The sequence below is a fragment of the Salvelinus namaycush genome, chromosome 2 (genome assembly GCF_016432855.1).
Source record: "Salvelinus namaycush isolate Seneca chromosome 2, SaNama_1.0, whole genome shotgun sequence".
NCBI lineage: Eukaryota > Metazoa > Chordata > Actinopteri > Salmoniformes > Salmonidae > Salvelinus > Salvelinus namaycush.
The window spans coordinates 15,074,887-15,086,751 of NC_052308.1; positions in this window are offsets into that span (position 1 = coordinate 15,074,887).

Sequence of the window (11,865 nt, forward strand, 5' to 3'; positions counted from 1 at the left end):
CATACTAAAGACGCACAAACATACACTGCCGCATGCATACTAAATAGAAACTCTGTACAGTACACAAGGTGAGCCAAGGTGCAGGGGCGACACACAGACGTCTCATTCTTGGTTCAGTATTGTTTGGCGTAGACATGTAACTCATTTATATTAAACTATTTCTTATTATTATCTGGAGAGAAGTACTGTACAAGCCTAACCTCTTTAGGAGTGGAGTTGATGTGTTTGTGTGCATTCTATTGGCGTGTGAATTTATGTGCTTATGTAACAGGTGTGTATGTGTATGTGAGCATGTATTTATGCATTCATGCTGGTTCGCATGTGTGTGTGCGTGGTACGTGCGTATGAGTGTGTGTGAAGGTGTGTGTGTTAGAGGAAGAGGATAAAGCCTCTCCGGCAGGGCCGTGGCTAGCTATTAGCTGTAGCTCTGAGAGGAACACTGAAACACTGAGGTCCAGGGAGACCTTCTGAGTCCCGCTCATACTGTACAGAGACCTCTCGCTGCCTCTGTGTGTGTGTGTGTGTGTGTGTGTGTGTGTGCGTGCGTGCGTGCGTGCGTGCGTGCGTGCGTGCGTGCGTGCGTGCGTGCGGAGGCTGTTTTTGCTCTCCTGTATGTTGACTCACTCTAAACAAAACATGACAGCTATTTTGGTTACTTTCCTCGGCTTGGATCTGTTTGGTTGGGTTAAATTAAGAGAAGAGGCCTACTGTGCTCTCACTCTGTGGTCAGGACGAAAAGTGTGAAATACACACAAACATACCAATAAAGTATGCTAATGGTATAATGGTTTTAAATATACTCATGTTGGATACAATTGGTATTAAGATCATTTAAGAAGCATTTTTGTGCTATCAAAATGTCACCCTATGTCACTTAAATGTCACCCTATATACCTAAATGTTACCCTATGTCACCTAAATGTCACCCTATATCACCTAAATGTCACCTTATGTCACCTAAATATCACCCTATATCACCTAAATGTCACCCTATATCACCTAAATGTCACCTTATGTCACCTAAATATCACTCTATATCACCTAAATGTCAACCTATATCACCTAAATGTCACCTTATGTCACCTAAATATCACTCTATATCACCTACATCTCAACCTATATCACCTAAATGTCACCCTATGTCACCTAAATGTCACCCTATATCACCTAAATGTCACCTAAATGTCAGCATATATCACCTAAATGTCAGCATATATCACCTAAATGTCAGCATATATCACCTAAATGTCACCCTATATCACCTAAATGTCACCTAAATGTCAGCATATATCACCTAAATGTCACCCTGTGTCACCTAAATGTCACCCTATGTCAGCTAAATGTCACCCTATGTCACCCAGTTCGCAGCTAGTTGTAATAAATGCCCCCTCCCAGGTCCATGATGTAGCAGCCACCCAAACTGTAACTGGAAGTGCAGTCATCTTCAGTATAATAAGGCCTGTGATGAGAGGAGAGCTCCAGTCTGCAGGCTCCTGAGGGCTCACTAAGAGAGTGAGGGCCTCAGCCGCAGAACAAAAGCATCTTTGTGAGTGATTGGAACCACATTTTCACCCTCCTCCCTCTCTCCTCTCCTCTCTTTCTCCCACTCTCCTCTCCCCAGTGACGCCAGACTATTCAAACCCATTGAAAACAATCAACGTCAAAAGTTTAAAATAATACTCCCCAAAACCTCCCTGTAGATATCTGCAGCACGTAGCGGCGGCCAGTCTCACACACACACACAGTATTGCCAACTCGCTTAGCTCTACCAAATTCTCACTTTTAACCTGACCTCCTCTTTCTAATTCTTGCACAGTCACTCTCTTTCTCTCTCCCTCTCTTGTCCCTTTCCCTTCCTTCCCTCCCTGTCCTCTCCTTCCATAATACACCCTTCCCCTGACTCCCTCTTTACCTTGCCCTCTCCCTGCCTGATGGAGGTCAGTGTGCTGTGTTGCATCTTCCTGTGTTATCTGTAGTGCTGAAAAAGAAGACCACCTCCAGGCGTTAGCCACCAGATGAGAACAACTGGCTTTCATGGTGTAAATCCTCAATCTTTAGAGCATTACTGTACCCCAAAACCTGTTTGCCAGACCTTTCCATACCTCATGTTGTTTATAGTAGAGCTGAGTCCATGGACCACTGTTGTGTAGACCCAGTTATATGCATTAAGAGAAATCTGCAGGCTTACATCCCAAATATATGGGAAAGTTTTCCACAGGGTAGTACAGTACAGTATATAAGCTGCATGGACATGTGGCTTGTCCAACATTTGAGCATACTGCCAAGAGTCCAGACCCTATCTAGGCCAACCTGGTGTAATATATTAACAAGTAGTCTGATCCTATATCTGTTTAGCTGCCTGCCGGTAGCAGCTCCCTGTGCTGTGTTTTATGTTTCATCCCCTGGAAAGGGATTTGATCGGAGAAGGCAGAGGTGTGGAATTTTTCGGGCCAGTGAGATATTTGGCTGGCTGCCAGATGATGAGCTGGCGTATTGAGCCGCAAATGGCAACACATCATATCTCAGGAGTAAGGCAGGAAAATGTCCCATGCGATCTGACCAGGAAAAGGTCTGAGACCAGGAGTTTTACCCGGTCAGAGTCATGGTGTCAGGAAAAACTCCTGGCCCCAATCATGTGGTGCAGACCAGAGAGGAGTGTGATAATAGAGTTAAACACACCCTATTGTGGAACAGTAATCAGACCGTGTGGACCCAACTGCTGTTTGGCAGCTCTCAAACATTGTCACGTTACCATAGTAAAGGCTTGTGTTGGATCAGTTGAGTATGCACTGTGTATCTCTCTCGTTACCATAGTAAAGGCTTGTGTTGGATCAGTTGAGTATGCACTGTGTATCTCTCTCGTTACCATAGTTAAGGCTTGTGTTGGATCAGTTGAGTATGCACTGTGTATCTCTCTCGTTACCGTAGTAAAGGCTTGTGTTGGATCAGTTGAGTATGCACTGTGTATCTCTCACGTTACTATAGTAAAGGCTTGTGTTGGATCAGTTGAGTATGCACTGTGTATCTCTCTCGTTACCATAGTAAAGGCTTGTGTTGGATCAGTTGAGTATGCACTGTGTATCTCTCTCGTTACCATAGTAAAGGCTTGTGTTGGAGCAGTTGAGTATGCACTGTGTATCTCTCTCGTTACCGTAGTAAAGGCTTGTGTTGGATCAGTTGAGTATGCACTGTGTATCTCTCTCGTTACCATAGTAAAGGCTTGTGTTGGATCAGTTGAGTATGCACTGTGTATCTCTCTCGTTACCATAGTAAAGGCTTGTGTTGGATCAGTTGAGTATGCACTGTGTATCTCTCTCGTTACCATAGTAAAGGCTTGTGTTGGATCAGTTGAGTATGCACTGTGTATCTCTCACGTTACCATAGTAAAGGCTTGTGTTGGAGCAGTTGAGTATGCACTGTGTATCTCTCACGTTACTATAGTAAAGGCTTGTGTTGGATCAGTTGAGTATGCACTGTGTATCTCTCTCGTTACCATAGTAAAGGCTTGTGTTGGATCAGTTGAGTATGCACTGTGTATCTCTCACGTTACTATAGTAAAGGCTTGTGTTGGAGCAGTTGAGTATGCACTGTGTATCTCTCTCGTTACCGTAGTAAAGGCTTGTGTTGGATCAGTTGAGTATGCACTGTGTATCTCTCACGTTACTATAGTAAAGGCTTGTGTTGGATCAGTTGAGTATACACTGTGTATCTCTCTCATTACCATAGTAAATGCTTGTGTTGGAGCAGTTGAGTATGCACTGTGTATCTCTCTCGTTACCATAGTAAAGGCTTGTGTTGGATCAGTTGAGTATGCACTGTGTATCTCTCACGTTACCATAGTAAAGGCTTGTGTTGGAGCAGTTGAGTATGCACTGTGTATCGCTCTCGTTACTATAGTAAAGGCATGTGTTGGATTAGTTGAGTATGCACTGTGTATCTCTCTCGTTACCATAGTAAAGGCTTGTGTTGGATCAGTTGAGTATGCACTGTGTATCTCTCTCGTTACCATAGTAAAGGCCTGTGTTGGATCAGTTGAGTATGCACTGTGTATCTCTCACGTTACTATAGTAAAGGCTTGTGTTGGAGCAGTTGAGTATGCACTGTGTATCTCTCTCGTTACCGTAGTTAAGGCTTGTGTTGGATCAGTTGAGTATGCACTGTGTATCTCTCACGTTACCATAGTAAAGGCTTGTGTTGGATCAGTTGAGTATGCACTGTGTATCTCTCTCGTTACCATAGTAAAGGCTTGTGTTGGAGCAGTTGAGTATGCACTGTGTATCTCTCACGTTACTATAGTAAAGGCTTGTGTTGGATCAGTTGAGTACGCACTGTGTATCTCTCTCGTTACTATAGTAAAGGCTTGTGTTGGATTAGTTGAGTATGCACTGTGTATCTCTCTCGTTACCATAGTAAAGGCTTGTGTTGGATCAGTTGAGTATGCACTGTGTATCTCTCTCGTTACCATAGTAAAGGCCTGTGTTGGATCAGTTGAGTATGCACTGTGTATCTCTCACGTTACTATAGTAAAGGCTTGTGTTGGATCAGTTGAGTACGCACTGTGTATCTCTCTCGTTACTGTAGTAAAGGCTTGTGTTGGATCAGTTGAGTATGCACTGTGTATCTCTCACGTTACCATAGTAAAGGCTTGTGTTGGATCAGTTGAGTATGCACTGTGTATCTCTCTCGTTACCATAGTAAAGGCTTGTGTTGGAGCAGTTGAGTATGCACTGTGTATCTCTCACGTTACTATAGTAAAGGCTTGTGTTGGATCAGTTGAGTATGCACTGTGTATCTCTCTCGTTACCGTAGTAAAGGCTTGTGTTGGATCAGTTGAGTATGCACTGTGTATCTCTCACATTACTATAGTAAAGGCTTGTGTTGGATCAGTTGAGTATGCACTGTGTATCTCTCACGTTACTATAGTAAAGGCTTGTGTTGGATCAGTTGAGTATGCACTGTGTATCTCTCACATTACTATAGTAAAGGCTTGTGTTGGATCAGTTGAGTATGCACTGTGTATCTCTCACGTTACTATAGTAAAGGCTTGTGTTGGATCAGTTGAGTATGCACTGTGTATCTCTCTCGTTACCATAGTAAAGGCTTGTGTTGGAGCAGTTGAGTATTGACTGTGTATCTCTCTCGTTACCATAGTAAAGGCTTGTGTTGGATCAGTTGAGTATGCACTGTGTATCTCTCTCGTTACCATAGTAAAGGCTTGTGTTGGATCAGTTGAGTATGCACTGTGTATCTCTCTCGTTACCATAGTAAAGGCTTGTGTTGGATCAGTTGAGTATGCACTGTGTATCTCTCACGTTACCATAGTAAAGGCTTGTGTTGGAGCAGTTGAGTATGCACTGTGTATCTCTCACGTTACTATAGTAAAGGCTTGTGTTGGATCAGTTGAGTATGCACTGTGTATCTCTCACGTTACTATAGTAAAGGCTTGTGTTGGATCAGTTGAGTATACACTGTGTATCTCTCTCGTTACCATAGTAAATGCTTGTGTTGGAGCAGTTGAGTATGCACTGTGTATCTCTCTCGTTACCATAGTAAAGGCTTGTGTTGGATCAGTTGAGTATGCACTGTGTATCTCTCACGATACCATAGTAAAGGCTTGTGTTGGAGCAGTTGAGTATGCACTGTGTATCTCTCTCGTTACCATAGTAAAGGCTTGTGTTGGATTAGTTGAGTATGCACTGTGTATCTCTCTCGTTACCATAGTAAAAGATTGTGTTGGATCAGTTGAGTATGCACTGTGTTTCTCTCTCGTTACCATAGTAAAGGCCTGTGTTGGATCAGTTGAGTATTCACTGTGTATCTCTCACGTTACTATAGTAAAGGCTTGTGTTGGATCAGTTGAGTATGCACTGTGTATCTCTCTCGTTACCGTAGTAAAGGCTTGTGTTGGATCAGTTGAGTATGCACTGTGTATCTCTCACGTTACTATAGTAAAGGCTTGTGTTGGATCAGTTGAGTATGCACTGTGTATCTCTCTCGTTACCATAGTAAAGGCTTGTGTTGGATCAGTTGAGTATGCACTGTGTATCTCTCTCGTTACCATAATAAAGGCTTGTGTTGGATCAGTTGAGTATGCACTGTGTATCTCTCTCGTTACCATAGTAAAGGCTTGTGTTGGATCAGTTGAGTATGCACTGTGTATCTCTCTCGTTACCATAGTAAAGGCTTGTGTTGGATCAGTTGAGTATGCACTGTGTATCTCTCACGTTACCATAGTAAAGGCTTGTGTTGGAGCAGTTGAGTATGCACTGTGTATCTCTCACGTTACTATAGTAAAGGCTTGTGTTGGATCAGTTGAGTATGCACTGTGTATCTCTCTCATTACCATAGTAAAGGCTTGTGTTGGATCCGTTGAGTATGCACTGTGTATCTCTCACGTTACTATAGTAAAGGCTTGTGTTGGATCAGTTGAGTATGCACTGTGTATCTCTCACGTTACTATAGTAAAGGCTTGTATTGGATCAGTTGAGTATACACTGTGTATCTCTCTCGTTACCGTAGTAAAGGCTTGTGTTGGATCAGTTGAGTATGCACTGTGTATCTCTCACGTTACTATAGTAAAGGCTTGTGTTGGATCAGTTGAGTATACACTGTGTATCTCTCTCGTTACCGTAGTAAAGGCTTGTGTTGGATCAGTTGAGTATGCACTGTGTATCTCTCTTGTTACCATAGTAAAGGCTTGTGTTGGATCAGTTGAGTATGCACTGTGTATCTCTCTCGTTACCATAGTAAAGGCTTGTGTTGGATCAGTTGAGTATGCACTGTGTATCTCTCTCGTTACCATAGTAAAGGCTTGTGTTGGATCAGTTGAGTATGCACTGTGTATCTCTCACGTTACCATAGTAAAGGCTTGTGTTGGAGCAGTTGAGTATGCACTGTGTATCTCTCACGTTACTATAGTAAAGGCTTGTGTTGGATCAGTTGAGTATGCACTGTGTATCTCTCTCGTTACCATAGTAAAGGCTTGTGTTGGATCAGTTGAGTATGCACTGTGTATCTCTCACGTTACTATAGTAAAGGCTTGTGTTGGAGCAGTTGAGTATGCACTGTGTATCTCTCTCGTTACCGTAGTAAAGGCTTGTGTTGCATCAGTTGAGTATGCACTGTGTATCTCTCACGTTACTATAGTAAAGGCTTGTGTTGGATCAGTTGAGTATACACTGTGTATCTCTCTCATTACCATAGTAAATGCTTGTGTTGGAGCAGTTGAGTATGCACTGTGTATCTCTCTCGTTACCATAGTAAAGGCTTGTGTTGGATTAGTTGAGTATGCACTGTGTATCTCTCACGTTACCATAGTAAAGGCTTGTGTTGGATCAGTTGAGTATGCACTGTGTATCTCTCACGTTACCATAGTAAAGGCTTATGTTGGAGCAGTTGAGTATGCACTGTGTATCTCTCACGTTACTATAGTAAAGGCTTGTGTTGGATCAGTTGAGTATGCACTGTGTATCTCTCACGTTACTATAGTAAAGGCTTGTGTTGGATCAGTTGAGTATACACTGTGTATCTCTCTCGTTACCATAGTAAATGCTTGTGTTGGAGCAGTTGAGTATGCACTGTGTATCTCTCTCGTTACCATAGTAAAGGCTTGTGTTGGATCAGTTGAGTATGCACTGTGTATCTCTCTCGTTACCATAGTAAAGGCTTGTGTTGGATCAGTTGAGTATGCACTGTGTATCTCTCTTGTTACCATAGTAAAGGCTTGTGTTGGATCAGTTGAGTATGCACTGTGTATCTCTCACGTTACCATAGTAAAGGCTTGTGTTGGAGCAGTTGAGTATGCACTGTGTATCTCTCACGTTACTATAGTAAAGGCTTGTGTTGGATCAGTTGAGTATGCACTGTGTATCTCTCTCATTACCATAGTAAAGGCTTGTGTTGGATCAGTTGAGTATGCACTGTGTATCTCTCACGTTACTATAGTAAAGGCTTGTGTTGGAGCAGTTGAGTATGCACTGTGTATCTCTCTCGTTACCGTAGTAAAGGCTTGTGTTGGATCAGTTGAGTATGCACTGTGTATCTCTCACGTTACTATAGTAAAGGCTTGTGTTGGATCAGTTGAGTATACACTGTGTATCTCTCTCGTTACCGTAGTAAAGGCTTGTGTTGGATCAGTTGAGTATGCACTGTGTATCTCTCTCGTTACCATAGTAAAGGCTTGTGTTGGATCAGTTGAGTATGCACTGTGTATCTCTCTCGTTACCATAGTAAAGGCTTGTGTTGGATCAGTTGAGTATGCACTGTGTATCTCTCTCGTTACCATAGTAAAGGCTTGTGTTGGATCAGTTGAGTATGCACTGTGTATCTCTCACGTTACCATAGTAAAGGCTTGTGTTGGAGCAGTTGAGTATGCACTGTGTATCTCTCACGTTACTATAGTAAAGGCTTGTGTTGGATCAGTTGAGTATGCACTGTGTATCTCTCTCGTTACCATAGTAAAGGCTTGTGTTGGATCAGTTGAGTATGCACTGTGTATCTCTCACGTTACTATAGTAAAGGCTTGTGTTGGAGCAGTTGAGTATGCACTGTGTATCTCTCTCGTTACCGTAGTAAAGGCTTGTGTTGGATCAGTTGAGTATGCACTGTGTATCTCTCACGTTACTATAGTAAAGGCTTGTGTTGGATCAGTTGAGTATACACTGTGTATCTCTCTCATTACCATAGTAAATGCTTGTGTTGGAGCAGTTGAGTATGCACTGTGTATCTCTCTCGTTACCATAGTAAAGGCTTGTGTTGGATCAGTTGAGTATGCACTGTGTATCTCTCACGTTACCATAGTAAAGGCTTGTGTTGGATCAGTTGAGTATGCACTGTGTATCTCTCACGTTACCATAGTAAAGGCTTGTGTTGGAGCAGTTGAGTATGCACTGTGTATCTCTCACGTTACTATAGTAAAGGCTTGTGTTGGATCAGTTGAGTATGCACTGTGTATCTCTCACGTTACTATAGTAAAGGCTTGTGTTGGATCAGTTGAGTATACACTGTGTATCTCTCTCGTTACCATAGTAAATGCTTGTGTTGGAGCAGTTGAGTATGCACTGTGTATCTCTCTCGTTACCATAGTAAAGGCTTGTGTTGGATCAGTTGAGTATGCACTGTGTATCTCTCACGATACCATAGTAAAGGCTTGTGTTGGATCAGTTGAGTATGCACTGTGTATCTCTCACGTTACCATAGTAAAGGCTTGTGTTGGAGCAGTTGAGTATGCACTGTGTATCTCTCACGTTACTATAGTAAAGGCTTGTGTTGGATCAGTTGAGTATGCACTGTGTATCTCTCACGTTACTATAGTAAAGGCTTGTGTTTGATCAGTTGAGTATACACTGTGTATCTCTCTCGTTACCATAGTAAATGCTTGTGTTGGAGCAGTTGAGTATGCACTGTGTATCTCTCTCGTTACCATAGTAAAGGCTTGTGTTGGATCAGTTGAGTATGCACTGTGTATCTCTCACGATACCATAGTAAAGGCTTGTGTTGGAGCAGTTGAGTATGCACTGTGTATCTCTCTCGTTACTATAGTAAAGGCTTGTGTTGGATTAGTTGAGTATGCACTGTGTATCTCTCTCGTTACCATAGTAAAAGATTGTGTTGGATCAGTTGAGTATGCACTGTGTTTCTCTCTCGTTACCATAGTAAAGGCCTGTGTTGGATCAGTTGAGTATGCACTGTGTATCTCTCACGTTACTATAGTAAAGGCTTGTGTTGGATCAGTTGAGTATGCACTGTGTATCTCTCTCGTTACCGTAGTAAAGGCTTGTGTTGGATCAGTTGAGTATGCACTGTGTATCTCTCACGTTACTATAGTAAAGGCTTGTGTTGGATCAGTTGAGTATGCACTGTGTATCTCTCTCGTTACTATAGTAAAGGCTTGTGTTGGATCAGTTGAGTATGCACTGTGTATCTCTCTCGTTACCATAGTAAAGGCTTGTGTTGGATCAGTTGAGTATGCACTGTGTATCTCTCTCGTTACCATAGTAAAGGCTTGTGTTGGATCAGTTGAGTATGCACTGTGTATCTCTCTCGTTACCATAGTAAAGGCTTGTGTTGGATCAGTTGAGTATGCACTGTGTATCTCTCTCGTTACCATAGTAAAGGCTTGTGTTGGATCAGTTGAGTATGCACTGTGTATCTCTCACGTTACCATAGTAAAGGCTTGTGTTGGAGCAGTTGAGTATGCACTGTGTATCTCTCACGTTACTATAGTAAAGGCTTGTGTTGGATCAGTTGAGTATGCACTGGTATCTCTCCCGTTACATAGTAAAGGCTTGTGTTGGATCAGTGAGTATGCACTGTGTATCTCTCTACGTTACTATAGTAAAGGCTTGTGTTGGATCAGTTGAGTATGCACTGTGTATCTCTCATCGTTACCTATAGTAAAGGCTTGTGTTGGATCAGTTGAGTATGCACTGTGTATCTCTCTCGTTACCATAGTAAAGGCTTGTGTTGGATCAGTTGAGTATGCACTGTGTATCTCTCTCGTTACTATAGTAAAGGCTTGTGTTGGATCAGTTGAGTATGCACTGTGTATCTCTCACGATACCATAGTAAAGGCTTGTGTTGGATCAGTTGAGTATGCACTGTGTATCTCTCTCGTTACTATAGTAAAGGCTTGTGTTGGATCAGTTGAGTATGCACTGTGTATCTCTCTCGTTACTATAGTAAAGGCTTGTGTTGGATCAGTTGAGTATGCACTGTGTATCTCTCTCGTTACCATAGTAAAGGCTTGTGTTGGATCAGTTGAGTATGCACTGTGTATCTCTCACGTTACTATAGTAAAGGCTTGTGTTGGATCAGTTGAGTATGCACTGTGTATCTCTCTCGTTACCGTAGTAAAGGCTTGTGTTGGATCAGTTGAGTATGCACTGTGTATCTCTCACGTTACCATAGTAAAGGCTTGTGTTGGATCAGTTGAGTATGCACTGTGTATCTCTCTCGTTACCATAGTAAAGGCTTGTGTTGGATCAGTTGAGTATGCACTGTGTATCTCTCTCGTTACCATAGTAAAGGCTTGTGTTGGATCAGTTGAGTATGCACTGTGTATCTCTCTACGTTACCATAGTAAAGGCTTGTGTTGGATCAGTTGAGTATGCACTGTGTATCTCTCACGTTACCATAGTAAAGGCTTGTGTTGGATCAGTTGAGTATGCACTGTGTATCTCTCTCAGTTACCATAGTAAAGGCTTGTGTTGGATCAGTTGAGTATGCACTGTGTATCTCTCACGTTACTATAGTAAAGGCTTGTGTTGGAGCAGTTGAGTATGCACTGTGTATCTCTCTCGTTACCGTAGTAAAGGCTTGTGTTGGATCAGTTGAGTATGCACTGTGTATCTCTCACGTTACTATAGTAAAGGCTTGTGTTGGATCAGTTGAGTATACACTGTGTATCTCTCTCGTTACCGTAGTAAAGGCTTGTGTTGGATCAGTTGAGTATGCACTGTGTATCTCTCTCGTTACCATAGTAAAGGCTTGTGTTGGATCAGTTGAGTATGCACTGTGTATCTCTCTCGTTACCATAGTAAAGGCTTGTGTTGGATCAGTTGAGTATGCACTGTGTATCTCTCTCGTTACCATAGTAAAGGCTTGTGTTGGATCAGTTGAGTATGCACTGTGTATCTCTCACGTTACCATAGTAAAGGCTTGTGTTGGATCAGTTGAGTATGCACTGTGTATCTCTCACGTTACTATAGTAAAGGCTTGTGTTGGATCAGTTGAGTATGCACTGTGTATCTCTCTCGTTACCATAGTAAAGGCTTGTGTTGGAGCAGTTGAGTATGCACTGTGTATCTCTCACGTTACTATAGTAAAGGCGCCCTTTCTCGGAACACGAAACGTGTTCTCCGTAGC